Below are 23,244 nucleotides of genomic sequence, written 5' to 3'. Positions count from 1 at the left end.
AAATTTGCATAAGTCTCAATTGATGTCTAAAATCAGAGTGATAATAATACAAATATTTTAAGGGTTATCCTAAAATGTAAATGAGCATATATATGTGTATACACACACACACACACACACACACACACACACACGTGTATATATATATATGGCAAGAGAGATTATGCACAGAGATCACTCAATTAAAGCTTAATGTAATTATTATGTATTATACTTTGCAGCCTCTCTGATGCTTTTGCTTTGTTAACTATTCTTAAAATAATTTAGTTGTATCAATATAAATTATATTCCTTTAATCAGGTGACCTTAATTTTACTTTCAGATGCGTGATCTTTTTAGAAATAATCTCTATTGCAATCCATTCTTATTGGATGCCAAGTTACTTCTAAAACTATGATAATGTCCTCTTAAATAGCACTGTCTATGGATATAACTTACATTGCCTGGTACATGTTGATTCTTTTAAGGACATGCACACATAAAACACAAGCAAGATTAGGGCTATGTTGACTTCAGATGGAGGGCTCAAAACATAAGTGTTTTGCTGTTTTGCTTCAAACCAAACAACCCTTCTAATAATACCTTGAACTTACTATCTTATTTTTTTATTGGGAAAAAAAATGTATTGCCAAGGACAGGAATGGCTTTATTTCCAAAGTAATTAATATGAATCCATACCACCAGAATTGTTCAATTTGAACTAAGTCAGGTAGTTCAATTGATAACTTAGCAAGCCTCAAAGTATTTGTTAGTCTTTAAATACGTCAATTGTTAGTCAACTATTGACATTTCAAGTATTTTCAGAGTACAATGGGTCTCAACAGAAGAACATATAACTCCTGGAATTGGCAATACTTTCCAAATTATTGAGGAAACAAAATCAGATATATTTATTTTTGTTCACTTTTTAGAGACAGAATAACAGTTTATATATATATATATATATATATATATATATTTATATATTTTTTTTTTTTTACCAGAATTAAAAAACCAAATTTAAGAGGCTGGTAGAGAAAGGGCGCAGAGTGAGGCAAAAGGGCAAATCACTGACTTGAGTGAGGCAGAAATATTTGAGAATATAAACTTCCAAAACCAAAAGGCACATAGATGGGAAGAAGAAGAAAAGAAGGAATTTTTCAAAATGAAAACACACAAAGGGTCAATAAACATGCATAGATAAAAAGACAGTCTTGACTTTAGTTATTCAAACAAAACATCTTACTGAAAAAAATGCTGAAGTGTGTGTGTGTGTGTGGTGCATATGTATTAGCTTGCAAAATGACCCGATTCCTTCAATTCTCATTATAGCCACGACTTTTCATATACGTTTACAGTTTCTTATATTAAAACATAGAGCCTCTTTCCCCTGTCCTGCTTGTAAGACTTGTTTTGGCAATAGAATGCCTCGGAAGTTGTGGTGTATCAGTTCCACACCAAGGCCTCAAGATGCCTTATGTACTTCGTCATTTTCAGAATACTGCCAATGATATTGAACATTTGAACAATACCTGACTATCTTGTTGGATGATATGAAACTATGAGAATTAGGTCTGAGAACAGTGATTTATCCCAGTAGAGGCACCAGGCATGTGGGAGACCTTAGCTAATATCAACAAAGACAATTCACAGCTCACACAACAACTGACTGCAGATATATGATCAAAGGCATCCTAGACCAGTGGGTCTAAGTGACATAAAAATTCATGAGTTAATTTGGTATTTCTCTCTCTCTCACTCTCAATCTGTGTGTGTGTGTGTGTGTGTGTGTGTGTGCATATGTGTGTGTGTGTGTATAACATACAAATATGTATAATGTGTATATATAGAGAGATATCTTATCTATCTATACATAATTTCTCTCAAATACGAATGTTGGCCAATTGTTATCAGAACTTATGAGCCCAGAGAAATAAATGGATTATTAAAACACAGAGCTTATTTCTACTGTGAAGATGTTTGCTGGTATCACCTCAGTGTTAGTTTCACATGCCAGGATCCCTCATATAATGGGACCCTGAAGCCCACTGAAGAGTAATCATATAAGATATTCCCTTCATTAACCAGAGTGTGCAAATAGCTACAATCTCAATGTAGGTATATGAATGAACTAGAACTAAATGTGTAGCCCTTAATATGTATCCTTCCCACTTGCCCTCCCTAAACTCAAGGTATTAGAGAAAAACATGTCTTGACTTGTCCTTGTGGGTAAATGCATCCCAAGCTTAGGCAAGTTTAGGCATTGTTAGCTAAGAACTTAAGAACTAGTTGACTGTGAATGCCCATAGGGATGTGACAGAACTAATATGAAGTATCTCTAAAGAAGAGCACATCATTGTAAGCATTTAGAAATACTTATACAAAGTTTCTTAAGGACAATATGAAGAAAATGGTCAGAATAAAAAGAAAAGAAGGAAGAAAGGAAGGAAGAGAAAAAGCAAAATGAGGAAGAAATGATAAATATAACAGCATAAGTAGACTCATACATAACCTCAGACACTATAATTAGTTAATATGGATCATGCTTAATTGTTTCAAAGAAATAAGTAATGAACTTGGAAATAACTGTAAGGAAGAGGTAATTATAAAATGTGACACATGTGAGTTATAAAAGGAACAAGGAAATATTCTAAAAATAGAAAACAAAATAACCAAATTTAGACACCAGTAAACACAATGAACATATTTGTCGGTATACTGGACAAAATTGAAGAGAGAATAATGAACTGAAAGATAAATCAGAAATTATTCACAGAGAGGTAAAGAGATCACAGAGAGGTAAAAAAAAAAAAAAGAAAATACAGAAGAGTGTATAAGAAATATAAAGTATACAATAAGAATGTATACAATATGTTGGATTGTAGTCTTGGGCTTAATGGGGAAGAGAAAGATGTAAAGACTTTATTTAAAAAGATAATGACAGGAAACTTCTTTTAATGATGAAACAAATATCCACGATTTACAGAGCCTCAGAGAATCATAAGGATAATAAGGAAAAGGAAGGGAAGAAAAAGGATGAAGGAAAAGAAGAAAAGAGAAAGAGGCAGTGAAGAGAGGGAAGGAAATAAAGCATTCTTTTTTTTTTTTTAACCGAAGAAAAGTAAATAAAAAATCTCAAAAGCAGGGAAAAATGCTTTGAAAGAAATAGCAGTTAGACTAAAAGCATCATTTTAAATAGCATCCTAAAATGCTAAAGGTGTAGAACTGTATCTTCAATGAGCCAACTAAAATACTAACCAACTTATACTTTCATACACTAGAAACATTTTTTTTTTTTTTGGGACGGAGTTTCGCCCTTGTTACCCAGGCTGGAGTGCAATGGCGCGATCTCGGCTCACCGCAACCTCCGCCTCCCGGGTTCAGGCAATTCTCCTGCCTCAGCCTCCTGAGTAGCTGGGATTACAGGCACGTGCCACCATGCCCAGCTAATTTTTTTGTATTGTTAGTAGAGACGGGGTTTCACCATGTTGACCAGGATGGTCTCGATCTCTTGACCTTGTGATCCACCCGCCTCCGCCTCCCAAAGTGCTGGGATTACAGGTGTGAGCCTCCGTGCCCGGCCGGAAACACTTTTTAAAAATGAGGGAAGAGTAATCACATTTCAGAAAAAAAAAAGTTTACCACCAATAAATATCCACTGAAGGAAATATTAAAGGAAAAAAAAGAAAGTAAAACTTAATGGAAAGTCTGCAATTAAAAAAAAAGAACAACAAACAAGAAAAAAATTAAATGCTGACAATTTTTTTTTTATTTCAAGTTAAATAATGTGGGGGCTCAGAAAACTCCTAAATGAAGCCTGCAGAAACACCCTCAGAAGCAAAACACTGTTTCTTTTTTGTTTGTTTTATTATTATACTTTAAGTTCTGGGGTACAGGCACAGAACTGGCAGGTTTGTTATATAGGAATCCACATGCCATGGTGGTTTGCTACATCCATCATCTTGTCATCTACATTAGGTATTTCTTCTAACGTTAGCCCTCCCCAATCCCCCAACCCCTTGCTATCCTCCCCCAATGACCCCCCACCCCCTAACAGGCTATGGTGTGTGATGATCCCCTCTCTGTGTCCATGTGTTCTCATTGTTCAACACCGACATAGGAGTGAAAACATGTGGTATTTGGCTTTCTGTTCTTGTGCCTGTCTGCTGAGAATGATGGTTTCCAGCTTCATCCATGTCCCTGAAAAGGACATGAACTCATCCTCTTTTATGGCTGCATAGTATTCCATGGTGTGTATGTGCCACATTTTCTTTATCCAGTCTATCATTGATGAGCATGTGGGTTGGTTCGAAGTCTTTGCTATTGTAAACAGTGCTGTGATGAACATACGTGTGCATGTGTCTTTATAACTGAATGTTTAATAATCCTTTGGGTATATATTCAGTAGTGGAATTGCTAGGTCAAATGGAATTTCTATTTCTAGGTCCTTGAGGAATCACCACATTGTCTTCCACAATGAGTGTACTAATTTACACTCCCACCAACAGTGTTAAAGCATTCCTGTTTCTCCACATCCGCTCCATCATCTGTTATCTCCCGATTTTTTAATGATCGCCATTCTAACTGGCATGAGATGGTATCTCAATGTGGTTTTGATTTGCATTTCTCCAATGACCAGTGATGATGAGCTTTTTTTTTGATATGATTGCTGACTTCATAAATGTCATTTAAAAAAATTGCACTTTGGATTCTGTGGTACATGTACAGATCACGGAGGGTTGTTGCATAGGTATGTACATAACAAGGTGGTTTGCTGCCTCCATTCCCCCTTCATCTGCATCTGGCATTTCTCACTACATTATCCCTCCCAACCCACTACTGTCCCTCCCCTAGCCTCCTCCAACTGGCCCCAGTGTGTGATGCTCCTCTCCCTGAGTCCATGTGTTCTCATTGTTCAACATCTGCCTGTGAGAATATGGAGTGTTTGGCTTTCTGTTCATGTGTCAGTTTGCTAAGAATAATGATTTCCAGATTGATCCAAGTCCCTACAAAGGACACAAACTCATCCTTTTTAATGGCTGTGTATTATTCCATGGTGTATATGTGCCACATTTTCTTTGTCCGGTTTATCATTGATGGGCATTTGGGTTGGTTCCAGGTCTTTGCTGTTGTACACAGTGTCACGATGAACATATGTGTCCATGTGTCTTTATAATAGAAAAATTTATAATCCTTTGAGTATATACCCAGTAATGAGATTGCTGGGTCAAATAGAATTTCTATTTCTAGATCCTTGAGGGATTGCCACACTGTCTTCCACAATGGTTGAACTAATTTACACTCCCACCAACAGTGTAAGAGTGTTTCCTTTTCTCCACATTCTCTCCAGCATATGTTGTCTAAAGATTTTTTAATGATTACCATTCTAACTGGCATGAGATGCTACCTCAAGTGCTTTTGATTTGCATTTCTCTAATGACTAGTGATGATGAGCATTTTTTCATATGTTTGTTGGCCTCATATATGTCTTCTTTTAAGAAGTGTGTGTTCACATCCTTCACCCACTTTTGAATGAGTGTGTTTGTTTTTTTTTCTTGTATATTTATTTTAATTCTTTGTAGATTCTGGATATTAGCCCTTTGTCTGATGGGTAGATTGCAAAAATTTTTCCCATTCTGTTGGTTTCTGGTTCACGCTAATGCTGGTTACTTTTGCTGGACAGAAGTTCTGAAGTTTAATTAGGTCCGATTTGTCTATCTTAGCTTTTGTTGCCATTGCTTTTGGTGTTTTAGTCATGAAGCCCTTGTCTATGCCTATGTCATGAATGGTTTTGCCCAAGTTTTCTTCTTGGGTTTTCATGGTGTCAGGTATTATGCCTAAATCTTTAATCCATCTGGAGTTAATTTCCATGTAGGGTGACAGGAAGTGGTCCGGTTTCTGCTTTCTGCACATTGCTAGCCAGTTTTCCTAACACCAATTATTTAAACAGGGAATCATTTCCCCATTGCTTGTTTTTTTCTGGTTTGTCAAAGGTCAGATGGTTTTAGATGTGTGGCATTGCTTCAGAGGCCTCTGTTCTGTTCCATTGGTCTATATCTCTGTTTTGGTACCAGTACCATGCTGTTTTGATTACTGTAGCCTTGTAGTATAGTTTGAAGTCAGGCAGTGTGCTGCCTCCGGCTTTGTTCTTTTTGCCTAGAATTTTCTTGGTTATGTGGGCTCTCTTTTGGTTCCATATTAAGTTTAAAGTGGTATTTTCTAGTTCTGTGAAGAAGGTCATTTGTAGTTTGATGGGCATAGCATTGAATCTATAAATTACTTTGGGCAGTATGGCCATTTTCACAATATTGATTCTTCCTAACCATGAGCATGGAATATTTTTCCATTTGTTTGTGTCCTCTCTTATTTCACTAAGCAGTGGTTTGTAGTTCTCCTTGAAGAGGTCCTTTACATCCTTTGTTATTTGTATTCCTAGGTATTTTATTCTCTTTGTAGCAATTGTAAATGGGAGTTTGCTCTTGATTTGGCTCTCTGTCTGTTATTGGTGTATAGGAATGCTTGTGATTTTTGCACATTGATTTTGTATCCTGAGACTTTGCTGAAGTTACTTATCAGTTTAAGGAGATTTTGGGCTCAGATGATGGGGTCTTCTAAATATACAATCATGTCATCTGCAAATAGAGACAACTTTTTTTTAAAATTTCTTTTTCTTGCCTGATTGCTCTGGCTAGAACTTCCAATACTATATTGGATAGGAGTGATGAGAGAGGGCATCCTTGTCTGGTGCCTGATTTCAGAGGTAATACTTCCAGATTTTGCCCATTCAGTATGATCTTGGCTGTGCATTTGTCATAAATAGCTTTTATTATTTCGTGATACGTTTTGTAGATACCTAGTTTATTGAGAGTTTTAAGCATGAAGAGCTATTGAATTTTGTTGAAGGCCTTATCTGCATCTATTGAGGTAATCATGTGGTTTTTGTCTTAGGATCTGTTTATGTGATGGATTGCATTTATGGACTTGTGTATGTTGAACCAGCCTTGCATCCCTGGGATGAAGCCTACTTGATCATAATGAATAAGCTTTTTGATGTGCCATTGCGTTAGGTTTGCCAGTATTTTATTGAAGATTTTTGTGTCAAAGTTCATCATGAATATTGGCCTGAAGTTTTCTTTTTTAGTTGAGTCTCTGCCAGGTTTTGGTATCCGAATGATGTTCATCTCATAAAATGAGTTAGGGATGATTCCCTCTTTTTGTGTTGTTTGGAATAGTTTCAGAAAGAATGGAACCAGCTCCTGTTCATATGTCTGGTAGAATTTGGCTGTGAAACCATCTGGACCTGGACTTTTTTTGGTTGGTAGGCTATTGATTGCTGCCTCAAATTCAGCCCTTATTATTGATCTATTCAGGGTTTCCACTTCTTCCTAGTTTAGTCTTGGTAGAGTGCAAGTGTCCAGGAATTTATCCATTTCTTCCAGATTTACTGGTTTGTGTACATAGAGTTGTTTGTAGTAATCTCTGATGGTCATTTGTATTTTGTGGAATTGGTGGTGATATCCCCTTTTTTGTTTTTTATTGCATCTATTTGATTATTCTCTCTCACACTCTCTTTTTTTTAATTAGCCTGGCTAGCGTTTTGTCTATTTTGTTGATCTTTTCCAAAAAACACCTACTGGATTTATTGATTTTTTGAAGGGCTTTTTGTGTCTCTATCTCCTTCAGTTCTGCTCTGGTCTTAGTTATTTCTTCTCTTCTGCTAGTTTTTGAGTTTTTTTTGATCTTGCTTCTCTAGCTCTTCCCATTTTGTTGATAGAGTATCATCAATCTTATGTCTTTCCTTATTTTTCGTGTGGGCATTTATTGCTATATTACCCTCTAGACACTGCTTTAAATGTGCCCCATAGATTCTGGTAAGTTGTGTCTTCATTCTCATTGGTTTTGAAAACATCTTTATTTCTGCCTTCCTTTCATTGTTTATCCAGTTGACGTTCAGAAGCAAGTTGTTCAGTTTCCAAGTATCTCTGCAAATTTGAATGAGTTTCTTAATCCTGATATCTAATTTGATTTCGCTCTGGTCTGATACACTCTTAGTTATGATTTCCGTTCTTTTGCATTTGCTGAGGAGTGATTTGCTTCCAATTATGTGGTCAATTTTAGAGTAAGTGCGATGTTGTGCTGAGAAGAATGTATATTCTGTGGATTTGGGATGGAGCATTCTGTAGGTGTCTATTAGGTCCGCTTGGTCCAGCTCTGCATTCAAGTCCTGGATATCCTTTTTAATTTTCTGTCTCATATTGACAGTGGAGTGTTGAAATCTTCCACTATTATTGTGTGGGAGTCTAAATTTCCTTTTAGGAAGTTAAGAACTTGCTTTATGTATCTGGGTGCTCCTGTGTTGGGCGCATGTATATTTAGGATAGTTAGCTCTTCTTGTTAGATTGATCCTTTTACCATTATGTAATGCCCTTCATTGTCTCTTTTGATCTTTGTTGGTTTGAAGTTCATTTTATCAGAGACTAGGATTGCAACTCCTGCTTTTTTTGTTCTCCATTTGGTTGGTAAATCTTCTTCCATCCCTTTATTTTGAGTCTATGTGTATCTTTGCACATGAGATAGGTTTCATGAATACAGCACACTGATGGGTCTTGACTGTGAATCCAGTTTGCCAGTCTGTGTCTTTCGACTGGGGCATTTAGGCCATTACATTCAATGTTAATATTGTTATGTGTGAATTTGATCCTGCCATTTTGTTACTGGCTAGTTTTCTTGCCTGTGAGTTGACTCAGTTTCTTCATTGCATTATTGGTCTTTGCCATTTGGTATGTTTTTACAGTGGCTGATACATGTTGTTCCTTTCTGTGTTTAGTGTTTCTTTCAGGAGCTCTTGCAAGGCAGGTCTGGTGGTGATGAAATCTCTCAGTAACGCTTGTCTGTAAAGGATTTTATTTTTTCTTCACTTATGAAGCTTAGTTTGGCTGGATATGAGATTCTGGGTTGAAAGTTCTCTTTAAGGATGTTGAATATTGGCCCCCACTCTCTTCTGACTTGTGGGGTTTCTGCCAAGAGATCCACTGTGAGTGTGATGAGCTTCCCTTTGTAAGTGACCTGACCTTTCTCTCTGGCTGCCCTTAGCAATTTTTCCTTCATTTCAACCCTGGTGACTCTGATGATTATGTGCCTTGGGGTTGCTCTTCTTGAGGAATATCTTTGTAGAGTTCTCTGTATTTCTTGGATTTGAATGTTGGCCTGCCTTGCTAGCTGGAGAGTGTTTTCCAGCTTGGAATCATTCTTCCCATCGCATGCAGGTGCACCAATCAAGAATAGATTAGGTCTTTTCACATAATCTTATATTTTTTGGAGACTTTGTTCATTTCTTTTCACTCTTTTTTCTCTTGTCTTGCTTTCTCTTTTCATTTCATTGAGTTGATCTTCAATCTCTGATATCCATTCTTCTGATTGATTGACTCGGCTATTAAAACTTGTGTTTGCTTCACGTAGTTCTTGTGTTGTGTTTTTCAGCTCCTTGAAGTCATTTATCTTCTTCTCTAAGCTGGTTATTCTAGTTAGCATTTTGTCTAACCTTTTTTCAAAGTTTTTAGTTTCTTTGCATTGGGTTAGAACTTGTTCCTTTAGCTTAGAGAAATCTGTTATTACTCATGTTCTGAAGCCTATTTCTGTCAATTTGTCGAACTCATTCTCTGTCATGTTTTGTTCCCATGATGTTGAGGAGTTGTGATCCCTTGAAGGAGAAGGTTTTATACTTTTTGCACTGGTTCCTTCCTGTTTTCATGGATTTATCCAGCTCTGATCTCAGGGAGCTGCCTGATGAGGTGGCTTGTCTGACTGTCCAGGTGTTTCTGGGTTTCTAGGGACTCCTCCAGGTTGCTACGTAGGCTTCTTGTGTCTTTTTGTTTACACTGAGCCGTCAGGCCCACCTCTTTAATAATGGGTACCCACCCTTCTGCTGACCTGGAGGTGCTGCTGGGTTGTCAAGGACACTGTCTTATTTCTATGTAGGCTTCCTGTGTTTTTTGTTACAACATGAAGACTAGGCCCACCTCTGTAATGGCAGGTTGCCCCTTTCCTCCAGGGAGCTGGGTCATTCAGGGTTCAGCTTGGACTGTGGCACTGGCTGTGAAACCTGTTAGCATTAGTGCTTCAGCCTGCTTCCCAGCCTCACTGTCTGTCTCCCCACTTTCAGTTCCCTCTCTCTCCAGTCGTGTGAACCATCTGTTTTCCTGCTTTCAGCTCCCTCTGTTTCCGGGCAGTGGGAGGGGTTATAGCTTGGTTCAATGCTCTCCCAGCCGTTTGCTTAGATCTATCCATTTGCTTACGCCTGTGCAACAATCTGCGGCACCGGCTGGATTATTGTTCAACTCTGCACATGTAATTCCTGGGCTTGCCCAGCTAAGATCCCTAGTTCTGTGAATTGCTGAGACTTTGGGGGAAGCGCCGTTATCTGGACCCAGATGCCGGAGAGGAGCCCCTGACTCACCGGTCAGATGTACTTTCTGGGTGAAGCAGCACCCCTCCCCACCTCTGTCTGCCCTGCCTGGGCTTTGCTCACCATCCTACTAGACCTGCTGAAATGAAGCTGGTACCTCGGTTGGAGCTAGGAGATCTCTCGCTTTCAGCGTCTCTCTTGCTGGGTGTTGAGCACCAGAGTTGTCTCTATTCATCCACCTTATCAGGAACTTAAATGTCTTGTTTTGAGAATTGTCTGTTCATATCCTTTGTCTGCTTTTTGATGAGTTGTTTTTTGTTTTGTTTTGTTTTTTGTAAGTTTGTTTAAGTGTTCTTTATAAAATGTCCCTTTGTCAGATGGGTAGATTGCAAACATCATTTTTCCCCATTCTCTTGGTTGCTGGCTCATGATAATGATAGTTTCTGTTGCTGTGCAGAAACTCTTAAGTTAAATTAGATCCTGTTTGTCTATTTTGGCTTTTGTTGCCATTGCTTTTGGTGTTTTAGTTATGAAGTCCTTGCCTATACCTTTGTCCTGAATGGTATTGCCTAGGTTTTCTTTTAGGGTTTTTATGGTGTTAGGTCTTAGGTTTAAATCTTTAATCCATCTGGAGTTAATTTTTGTATAAGGTGTAAGGAAGGGATCCAATTTCAGCTTTCTGCACATGGCTAGCCGGTTTCCTCAATACCATTTATTAAATACTGAATCCTTTCCCCACTGCTTGTTTTGTCAGGTTTGTCAAAGATCAGATGAATGTAGATGTGTGGCATTACTTCTGAGGCCTCTGTTCTAAAACCTTCTCCTGCCCTGTTGTCTCAGGTCCTCACTCTCATTAAGGGCTAGCCATAGAAACTAGAATTCGTCTTCCCCAAGGCAGGTGATAAAAATCAGAACTCCTTTATCCCCACGCAGGTCATGAAGCCTGAAAATATTATTCTAAGTTCCCTTCCACCTTTCTGTATGAAAAGTGGCCATAAATAATTTATCTGACCTACGTTGTTTGATTTAAGTCATAAGACTCCCTATTCCGAGAGGGTGCTGCCCCATATGCAGAAGGAAGAAATCCTGAACACAGGGGCCAAAAAAGATTCCAAACAGACAGTTTTGGCTGGATTTCCCACTCAGTCTGTTAGCATCACTCATACCCTTTCTGTACAATCATATTTCTACATGCTGTCCATACTTTGTTGCGCCTAAGCATAAAAATGGACAGTTTCCCTTGTGTGTTCGGGCCTTCATTCTGAAGGCTCTTGAGTCACATAAAATTCTAGTCAAATACATTTGTGTGCCTTTTTTTCCTTATTATTCTGCCTTTTGTAAATGATCTTCAGTGAAACCTCAGAGGGTGATAGGGAAATGTCTCTTGGTTCCTACAACAGAAATACTCATACACAGTATTTAAAAAATCAAGTATGGATTAAAATGAGAAACAGTAAAATATTAGTCAAAATTGGTATAATTAAAAATCAAATCTTTTAAAGTGCTTTCAGTTTAAGAGAGGAAAAATAAAAGTTTTATTTAACTGTTTCACTGAGTGCTTTATAGAAAAATGCTGATCGAAAAGAATGAGAATTTAAGACTTTAAAACCATTAAGAGAGTGAAAAATGAAATTATTAAAAAACATAGTAATTATGAAAATGATAAAGAGACATACAATTTGTGCAATAAATACATAGGACAAAATAAGATTTTAGATTACTTCAGGATGTGTTTACATTAAGTAAAAAGAAAAAGATTACATGCTTCCTTTGAAGAATAACGATTTGAGGAAATAAGCTCAACTATATCCTGTTTATAAGACACATCAAAAACCTAAAGATATAAAAGAACTGAAAGTAAAAGGGTGGATAAAACATAGCATAAAAATATTATAAAAATTGATACCACTATATTAGTATTGACAAGTTAGATTTTCACAATGTATGACAGTTGGTGCTACAAATATAGAAATGGATTTCATAATGACAAAGGCTTAGCAAGCAAAAATACCATTTTAAAATGCATAGGCTAATAGCATAGATTCAAACAACGTACTCAGAAATTTAAAGTAAAAATTGATAGTAAAAAGGAAAACAAGCCACATTTACAAATATAATACATATATTTTAACATATATATCTAGGTAGTAAATTAAGAAACAAAGAATTAGGAGCTATGAGATACAAACAACACATTTAACAAACATAACCTAATGGATATATATTGAATATTTGATGACTACTGCAGTATACACATTACATTCAGTTGGAAACATTTATAGAAATTAACCATTTACTGGTTTATAAATAAGTAAAATTTTGCAAGAGGAAGGAGCAAACTTTTATCTAGTACATTTATGTTTATTTAAGCACAAAAACTTTCAAAACAAAATTTCTTTCTCAAATATCTGAGAAACTGTTAATATTGCATTTTCTCTAAAGAAGCTATTCATTAGATCTGCTTTATTGGGCCTTTATTACTGTGTTTTAATTTTTCTTTTCTATTCAAATGCTATTTGCATATCTGTCACAATATGTGGCATCATTCTAAGGCAGAAATGTGAAGACAGCTGAAAGTAATCACTGATTAAGAAAGATGCTGTCACAAAAATTTTTGTTTTTATATCATTTTAGAAAAAATCACCCACGAAGCCAGGCAGACTTGAGTCTGAGTAATGGCTGTGTTGCTTGTTAATCTCTATCATGTGGACAAGTGTCTTGTATCTCAGGGAGCTTCCTTTGCAATGTTATCTATGAAATTTAGATAATAATGCCTCTGTTGCCTTCACCCTCAAGCATTTGGTCAGTAATATACCTCACACAGCTTCTTGCCCAGAGCATATACAGTTGACCATTGAATAATATGGGTTTGAACTGTGTAGGTGCACTTACATGCAGGTGTTTTTCAATGAAACTTAGATCAAAAATAAAGTATCTGACTACACGCAGTGGCTTGCACTTGTTTCCCCAGCAATTCATGAAATTGAAGCAGGAGGATTGCTTGAGGGCATGAGTTGGAGACTAGCCTGGGAAACTTAGGAAGACCCCCATCTCTAAAAAAGTTAAAAAGAAAATCAGTCCTGCTAGTGGCATGTGCCTGTGGTCCCACCTATTTGGGGGGGTGAGGTGGGAGGATTGCTTGAGCCCAAAAAATCTGAGGGGACAGTGAGCTATGATCATGGTACTGCACTCCACCCTGGGCAACAAAGCACGAACACTTCTCTAAAAAAAAAAAAAAAAAAAAAAAAACAAACAGCAACAACGACAACAAAAACAATATTAGTGGAAGGCAAAACATGTGTACAGCAAGTGGCCAAATTTTCATATACATAGATTCACAGGGTTGACAGGGGAACTGGCATATACAAAGATTTTTAGTATATGTGAGGGCCCTGAAACTTCCCTGGCACATACCAAGGACTACTATGCATTTGGTCATGGTAGCTATTACTACTAGTATTGTGAAACCTCCATGTTGTCTTAAACACAACATTTCATTGTAAATGTAAAATGGGATCCATTGTATTAAATATAAATTTAGCATTAACTTGAAACCTGGGAGAACAAAGTATTTTTAAATCAACTTTGAAAAGCAAAAGTTCAGATGGAAAAACTAACTCCCAAAGGCAATGTCAAAGGTTTACTATCACTTACGTCGTTAAAAAATAGTCTTTTAAAGACATTGTAGTCAATACAGAGTGATGTTATTCTGGGTTGTCAAGGAGATGAACAAGATAACCTAAATGGCCTTTCTATCTTTAAACTTCTGTGATCTTCAGTTACAAGAAGACTTTTTTCTTCCTTTATTTTTCTTCATTAACCTTTTCATTTATCAGATTTCAGTAATAATGAATAGCTTTAAATTTCTATAACCCATCTATTCAATCATATGCCTTCCAATCTCAATTACTTTTATGGTATTTTTCAAAGGAATTGGTTCACTACTCAGCACTCAAATGAGTGCACAATCAGAGAAGAAAACTTGGTTGCTTATAATAACAACTAAATCTCACAGTTCCCTCCAATTAATGGCATATCTGGGGACTTAGATGCACATTTAGTTTCCTCCAGTTTATGCATGAGAATCATCGTATGATCTTTTTTTAAATTAGATATTTAACATCATCCTCATCCGTTACCATCAAGCTTCTGGAAAATTCTTACTGAATAGATTTTAGGTTAATGTTATACAAAGTTATGTTACCTCCTATATTCCCAAGGCCTACCATCTATAAAAAATATCTTGACACAAAAGCAACTAAGTATATAAAATGTCAACAAGGTTAGCATTTTTCAAGATTCTACTAAACCCCCAAAAAATCGCAAACTCCGGATGAGTAAAAACATAGATAAAATATAAGCAATGTGTAGATTAGGTTAGAAGCATTAGTGAGAATCATGGATTGTAAAAAGTTGAGAGAATTTTAGTTTCTTGTGTGAGTATGGGCAAGTTATTTATTCTGCTCAATTACCTCTTTGAGATGGTTGTGACCAGTTTTGTCTGGCTCTACATCCTTTTCATTTATGGTGTTAAAGTAGTATTTTATTCCATTTGAATGGAATAAAACTTGTCTAATTTTAAGAAAAAACCCTAATACATTATTTTTACTTTGCAGATAAGTTGGGTAACATTGATATAACCCACCCATATTATATACATCAGGAAAAAGAAAAAAACCCATGACATTTGCTAAATAATAAAAATTCATATTTGAAAATTCAAATATGATAAGTACCATAAAAATGACAAACCACTTAGAATATAACCCATGTAATTAATACAAGACTTAAACCTAATGATACTATATTATACAATATGCATTCTCTCTATATGTATGTAATATTGTGCATATGTATCATATGTGTGTGTATATATATATATATATATACACACACACAGTATTACACAATACTATAATTCAAAATCTGTCTGTAAATTGTCATATTTCCTTGGAAAAATCCTTGAAGGTGTCTCTGTATTTAAATTTTTTTACTTACTCATAACCTGTACAAAATTATTAAGCCTTCACAATAGAAAATTAGCTTAAAAAGATCATTTCTAAAACAGAGTTATATTTTTAAAGTAACCCTTAAAAGTTTGTAGTTTTAAGAATTTTATAATTATAGACTAGTTGGCTTGTTAAATGTTTCTCTGAAAGAAAACTTTATCAAGATCATGACATTTGACAATGGAAAAAATCCGGTAAGTTGTCTAAGTTTCTGAGACTTAATTCATCTTCTTAAATCATTGTCTAAAATTTCCTAAATAGTAATGCAGAGTATTAAATTATTAGTTCATGAGTTTATTCACCTAATTTTAACAACATTCAATAAATGAAAGGGTATTTGAATTCCTTATATTTTTGAATTCCTTAACCACAGACTTTCTAACAAACCAAGTTCATTAAGCAATATGTCCAAGCAGGAGACAACTGATATTTGGGCCCTCTAGATCTATAAAATTGGAGAGTCTTGCTTTAAGAAAATGAATACAGAGCAACAATATGCCAATAAACTAAAAAATCTAGAAGAAATTGACAAATTCCTAGACAATGTTTGATAAACCAGAGTGTAACCACATACAACCTACCAAGATTGAACCAGGAAGAAATCCAAAATCTGTACAGACCAATTGCAGGTACTGAGATCAAATCCATAATAAAAAGTCTCCCAGTTAAGAAAAGCCTGTTATCTGATGGCTTTGTTGCTCAATTCTACCAAACATTTAAAGAAGAACTAACACCAATCATACTCAAACTAATCTGAAAAATGGAAGAGGAGGGAATACTTCCAACTAATTCTCTGAAGCCAGTAAGAGCTTGATACCAAAAATACATTATGAGACATTAAAAAAAGAAAACTATAGGCCAATATTTCTGATGCATATTGATGTAAAACTTCAATAAAATACTAGCAAGCCAATTTGACAATGGATTAAAAAGATCATTCAGCATGACAAAGTAAGATTTGTCCCAGGGATGCAAGATGGTTCATATGCATATCAATCATTGTGATACATCATATCAATAGAATGAAGGAAGAAAACCATAAGATCATTTCAATTGATGCTGGAAAAGCATTTTATGAAATTCAACATTTCTGCATGATAAAAACCTTCAAAAATCTGGGCATAGAATGAACATACCTTATCATAATAAAAGCCACATGTGATAGATCTGCAGCTAATATCATACTGAATGAGGGAAAATGGAAAGTCTTTCCTCTGAGATCTGGAACATAACAAGAATGCCCACTTTCACCACTATTATTCAACATATTACTGAAATCCCTAGCTAGAGGAATCAGACAAGAGAAAGAAATAAAGGACATTCAAATTGAAAATAAATAAGTCAAATTATCATTGTTTGTAGATAATATGACCTTATATTTAGAAAAACCTAAAGAGTCCAGAAAAAAAGTGAAACTATTAGAATTGATAAATTCAGTAAAGTTGCAACATACAAAATCAGCATATAAAAATCAGTAGCATTTCTGTATGCCAGCGGTGAATAATGTGAAAAAGAAATTAACACAGGATTTTTTTGGGTGCCACATGGCCAACCAGAAATCTCATCAGTGGGTGGCATCTCTGCCCAAATTTTGCTCAGCCCTGCTGGGCTTGCTCCACTCATTCAGCCCAGCAGGCTGTGCTTGGCTCAGACTACCAGTCAGGATCTTGTACCTGCCTCGGCTCTGGGCTCAGCCTGCAAATGGTCCAGAATGCCACAGCTGGCTTCCTCCTTGGGCACCAGTATCTGGGCAAAGGGGGCATGGTGGTGACTGGAAACTCAGAGATACCAGCAACTGTGGAGCCCCAAGGGGTATTACAGCTTTTGTGTGGGGAGTCCCAAGGTTTCAGCTCCCAGAAAGTGTCACACCTCATTTGGTCCTGCCACTGTAACTCAGTGAACCAGGACATGTGGTGCCAAGCAGCTTTCTATCCCCATTGCTCAGTAAACAGGAACATATGTTATGGGTCTTTTTACATCTGCTGTTCAACAGATTCCAGGTTCTTGTCCCACAACCAGGAGGAATGAGGTATGCAGATGCTGGAAGGAGAGTAAGGCAGAGAATAATTTTATTGAGCAACAGAAAAGCTCCTGACAATGAGAGTGGACTTGAAATGGGTAGCTCTCTGTGTAAGATGGGGCCAGAAAACAGGTAACAACCTGTGGAGCTGAGTCTGGGGCTTTTATTGGCTCAGAATGGGGGAGTACATGCTGATTGGTCCATGGGTTGGCCTAGAAAAAGCACCATTTGATTGATTAAAAGGCAACAAGGAAGTATTCACTCCAGTCATGGGATCAACTGGAACTGGCGGTTCTATTTTCAGGCTTCAGGCTGTCTTTGGCTTGAAGATTGGGTTTCACTGGTGGGAGACCTGTACCTGTATGCCTAAGAATTTTGTCTGTCTCCTGCTGCTATCAAAATCATAAGGGTAATCCCATTTACAGTAGCTACAGATGAAGTTAAATATCTAGAAATTAATTTATACAAAGTAGTGAAAGATCTCTGTAATGAAAACTATAAAGCACTGATGAAAGTAATTGAAGGGGACAAAAACATGAAAACATATTCCATATTCATGGATTGGAAGAATTAATATTGTTAAAATGTCCACATTATCTAAAGCATTCTACATATTCAATACAATCCTTATCAAAATACCATTGACATTCTTCACAGAAATAGAAAAAAAAATTCCCCAAATGTATTTGAACCACAAAAGACCCAGAATAGCCAAAGCTATTCTTAGCAAAAAGAACAAACTTGGACGAATCACATTACCTGGCTTCAACTTATACTACAGAGCAATAGTAACCAAAACAGCATGATTTTGGTATAGAAACAGACACAGACACCGATGGAACAGAATAGAGAACCTGCAAACAAATCCACTCACCTATAGTGAACTCATTTTTGACAAAGCTGTCAAGAGAAAAGACTGTCTCTTCAATGAATGGTACTGGGAATACTGGATATCTGCATGCAGAAAAATGAAGCTAGACACCTATCACTTGCCATATGCAAAAATTAAATCAAAACAGATTAAAGACATATATAAGATCTCAGACTATGAAAATGCTATAAGAAAATATTGGCAAAACTCTCCAGGGCATTGTTGTGGACAAAAACTTCTTAATATCCCACTGGCACAGCCAACCAAATTAAAAATGGAGAAGTGGGATCACATCGAGTTAGAAAACTTTCTCCAGAGCAATAGAAACAATGAACAAAGTGAAGAGACAACCACAGAAAGGGAAAAAATATTTGTAAACTACCCACCTGTCAAGGGATTAATAACTAGCATATGTAAGAAGCACAAATAAGTCTTTAGGAAAACGTCCAATAATCTGATTTTAAATGGGCAAAAGATTTCAATAGAGATTTCTCAAAATAAGGCATACAAATGGCAAACAGGCATATAAAAAGCTGCTCAACATCACTCATTATCAGAGTCTTATGAATCAAAACTATAATGAGACATCATCTCGTCTCAGTTGAAATGGTTTGTAATCAAAAGGCAGGCAATAAAAAATGCTGGCAAGAATGTGGAGAAAAGGGAACCATCATACACTCTAGGTGGGAATGTAGACTAGCATGAGCACTACAGAGGACAGTTTAGATCAGTATATCCAAGAGATATCTGCACTCCCATGATGTTGCAGCTCTATTCACAAGAGCTGATTTGTAAACAACCTAAGTGTCTATCAGAAGATGAACGAATAAAGAATATGTGGTAGTTATACACAGTGGAGTACTATTCAGCCATATAAAATATGAGATCCTGTCATTTGCAACAACATGGATGGAACTGAAGGTTATTATATTAAGTGAAACATATCAGGCACAGAAAGACAAACATCACATGTTCTCACTTATTTGTGAAATTTAAAAATCAAAACAATTGAACTCTTGAAGATAGAGAGTAGAAGAATGGTTACCAGAGGCTGGGAAGGGTAGTGGGGGACTTGGGGGAGGTAGGAATGATTAATGGGTACAAAAAAAATAAATAGAAAGAATGAATAAGACCTAGTACTTGGTAGCACAACAGGGTTACTGTAGTCAACAATAATTTAGTTGTACACTTAAAACTAACTAAACGAGTATAATTGGATTATTTGCAACACAAAAAATACATACTTCAGGGGATAGATACCTTATTTTTGATGATGTGACTATTGTGCATTTCATGCCTGTTTCATAACATCTCACTTACCCCATAAATGTATATATACCTACTATGTATCCACAAAAATTTAAAGACACAGAAAATGAGTACAACACTAGACATAAAGCACATGTTTATTTAAAAATGAATTTTTTTTTTTTTGAGATGGAGTTTCACTCTTGCCACCCAGGCTGGAGTGCAGTGGTGCAATCTTGGCTCGCTGCAACCTCTGCCTCCTGGGTTCAAGCAATTCTCCCGCCTCAGCCTCCAAAGTAGCTGGGATTATAGGTGCCTGCCACCACGCTCAGCTATTTTTTTTTTTTTTGTATTATTAGTAGAGATGGAGTTTCACCATGTTTCCCAGGCTGGTCTCGAACTCCTTACCTCAGGCGGTCCACCTGCCTCAGCTTTACAAAGTGCTGAGATTACAGGTGTGAGCCACTGTGCCTGACCAGAAATGAAATATTAATGGTAGATTACAAATTGCAACAGGCCGTCTTTGTCATAACTTCACAAGACCAAAAAATAAACTTAACCCACAACACACACATTTTTTGCTAATTATCTACTAATTATAATCTTTTTTTCTAATATATTTGACTGCATGCTGTTTGTGTTCATGTGCTAATTTTAATATATTAATTTCTGCTTGGAAAAAGAATAGAAAGATACTTCTTTGGCACAGTTGATCAAAATAATCTTTTTTATACTTAACAATTTGGAAAAGTTTTTTTTTTCAGCTTTACAATACATTATTGTAAAGTTATGTAAACTTTTAGGATTGTCATTCAATTTGTAAATGACTGTCAATTTTCTTTCTTATATGAACGGCTATAATCATGTATATACTCCTTCTGATACATATAGGTTTGTGCCATACAAAATAAATTTGAGTTAATATTTTCATGCATGATTCCTGTAGTGAGTTGAATAAGGTTTTTTAAAAAGTTATGTTCAGGTTATAAAACTGGTAGCAGTGGTTATGAGCTTATCTAGAAATAAGATCTCTGCAGATGTAATCAAGTTAAGATGAGGTCATACTAGATTGGAGTGGGCCCTAAATTCAATGGCTAGTGTCTTTATGAAAAGAAAGGAAAGAGAGATTTGGACACAGGCAGATAAAAAGGACAAAGAAAAGAAAGTTGTGTAGTAAAGACAGAGACAGAGATTCAAGTCAAGGAATGCCAGGAATTGCCAGGAGCTAGCTGAATCTAGGAAGAGACTAGAAGAGATTCTTCCCAGAAGCTTTCAGATGGCACGTGGCCCTGTTGAAACCTTGACTTAGGACATCTAGCTTCCAGAACTGTGAGAGAATAAGTGCCTGTTGTTTTAAGCACCCAGTTTGTACTACTTTGTTATGATAACCTTGGTAAACTCATCTAATTAAAAAGAGGGAGAGAATATTTAATACCATATGTCATAGTTTTAAAATATGTCTACAAAGTATTTGACATTCCTCTCCTTCAAAATCTGGAGCTTAATTCCTCTCATTCTCCTCCCATTGAATGTGGATCAGATTTAGCAACTCACTTCTAATTATTAGAATAAATGGAAATTGGCAGTGTGAGACTTTGCAAGCTACTTTATAAAATACAGTGGAACTTCCTTCACTCTCTCTCAGATCACTTTCTCTGGAATAAACCAGCTGCTGAGCCATAAAGACAGGCAGGTAGCCCTGAAGAGAGGCCTATACAGTGAGACCTGAGGCTTCCTGCCAACAGCCATGTGAATGAGCCATTTTGGAAGTGGATCCTTTAGCTCCAGTCAAATCTTGACTGGAAAGCATTGGAGACAAGAGCCAGAATACGCAAGTAAACGGTTCCTGGACCACAGAGCCACACGTTGTGTGTGAGACAGTAAGTGCTGTTGTTTCATGCTATTACTTTTAAATATCTCAGAAAGCAACAAGAGGTAATGAACACTCTGAGTATAGTAGTGACCGGGAAGAAGTTTCATTTTTCCACTTTCAATGATACTTTATTATGGCCTTCAGTTTTGTACATCTGATAATCAGAAGATCTTTCACAGATGTATTTCTTCCTCCATATATTTACACTTTGTTTTCTCTCTACTTTCTACATGCTTCCAATCCTTGGTGCTAGAGGATACATATAAACTTTTGCCAGCATATTATTTTACTAGCAGGAAAATCGACAGAAGCCAATGCTATAACAGGATGTCTAGGAATTACTTAAATATATGCTGAAGTGAGTGCAAATCATGAAAACAGATTTTTCTGAACCCAATAAAGGACAAGGGAAAATGATAGGAATTAAAAGTGGAATAAGACTAGTCCTAACTGGTTACGATTAAAATATTTCTTCTTACAAAGTTTACAAAAGCATGTGACCAGGTGAACAACTTACTAGGTATTTTCTAGAGCTGAGAAAGATAGCCTTCAAGTGAGGCACCATAAAGCTTACGTTTCATTAGCTTCACTGTAAATCTACTTCTTAGACCAAGGCAATTTAAAAGCCATATATCTTAATCTGTGTTTATTAAACCCAACAGTGGTATTTTATACATTAGTTAAGTTTCTAAACTTACTGAAGATCAATATGAGGCCATTTTAATAAATTTGTAAAATGAAAATATCAGACTCAACTAGAATGCCAAATGAATATTAAATGGCATTTTAAATACGTTACAGCAAGCTTTGATTCTTATAAAAATAACCATCACAGAAATGAGCATGCCAACGATTTGTTAAAACTCATTTGCTTTTAATTGTTTTCTGCTGAATGATAAAATATAGAACAGAGGAAATGCCATCTGCTAGTTCATATTTTCAAGAAATGATAAAGGGCTCACCATCACCCCCTTTTCCTAATGCTGCTCTCAGCATTAAAATGTGCATGACACCAGATTTTCATAGCAAAGAGAAAGAGCATTTAGAATAAAAGAGAGAATTAAGTTGTCTGTTTTCTCTTCTGCTTGACAGTACAAAGACTATACAAAATGTGTACACTAATCAAAGCAAACATTAATATCTGAGTTATATTAAAAATATAAAAATTAAAGTAAAATAGTTTCCACTTTAATATATAAAATGCTTAGATGTTATCGCTCCCATCGTTAAAGCAAAAAAAAAAAATGCTGAGCAGAAACCAACAACTCCTCTTAGATTTATTACAGAATTGAGGTCACAGGGTAAATTATTACCTCAAAAGCTGGAAAGACCAGTGAATATAGAGATTCACAGTTTATTGAAAGCAGAAGTCACTGGAGTCATCAAATAGTAGGAACACCAAAATGGTAATTGATGAGTTACTAGAGGTTGTTGTCTTCATAGATAAAATCTAGGGGGCCAGTCATAGGCAGAGGGACCCACACTTTAGTGAGTTTTACTTCCAGGAGGTTTATAAGCTTTGGCAATGAAAATCAGAGAAATCCCCTCATGTTTTGGGGAAGGAGAGGGGAAAGCAACCATTTTAAAACATGTCCCTGGGAAGAGTTGCCATTTTGAAATATGCTCTTAGCATTCTATGTCAAGGTCTTATTGCCAGGAGACATTACTTTGCTGGAACCCTGGTGATATGGTTTGGCTGTGTCCTCACCCAAATCTCATCTTGCATTCTCATGTGATGTGGGAAGCATCCCGTGGGGGTAATTTAATCATGGGGACAGGTCTTTCCCATGCTGTTTTTGTGATAATGAATTAGTCTCATGAGATCTGATGGTTTTATAA

Source organism: Sapajus apella, unplaced genomic scaffold (genome assembly GCF_009761245.1).
Source record: "Sapajus apella isolate SASKATOON/1434 unplaced genomic scaffold, GSC_monkey_1.0 scaffold26, whole genome shotgun sequence".
In the NCBI taxonomy this organism is placed as follows: Eukaryota; Metazoa; Chordata; class Mammalia; order Primates; family Cebidae; genus Sapajus; species Sapajus apella.
Note: the sequence above shows the minus strand (reverse complement) of the source record.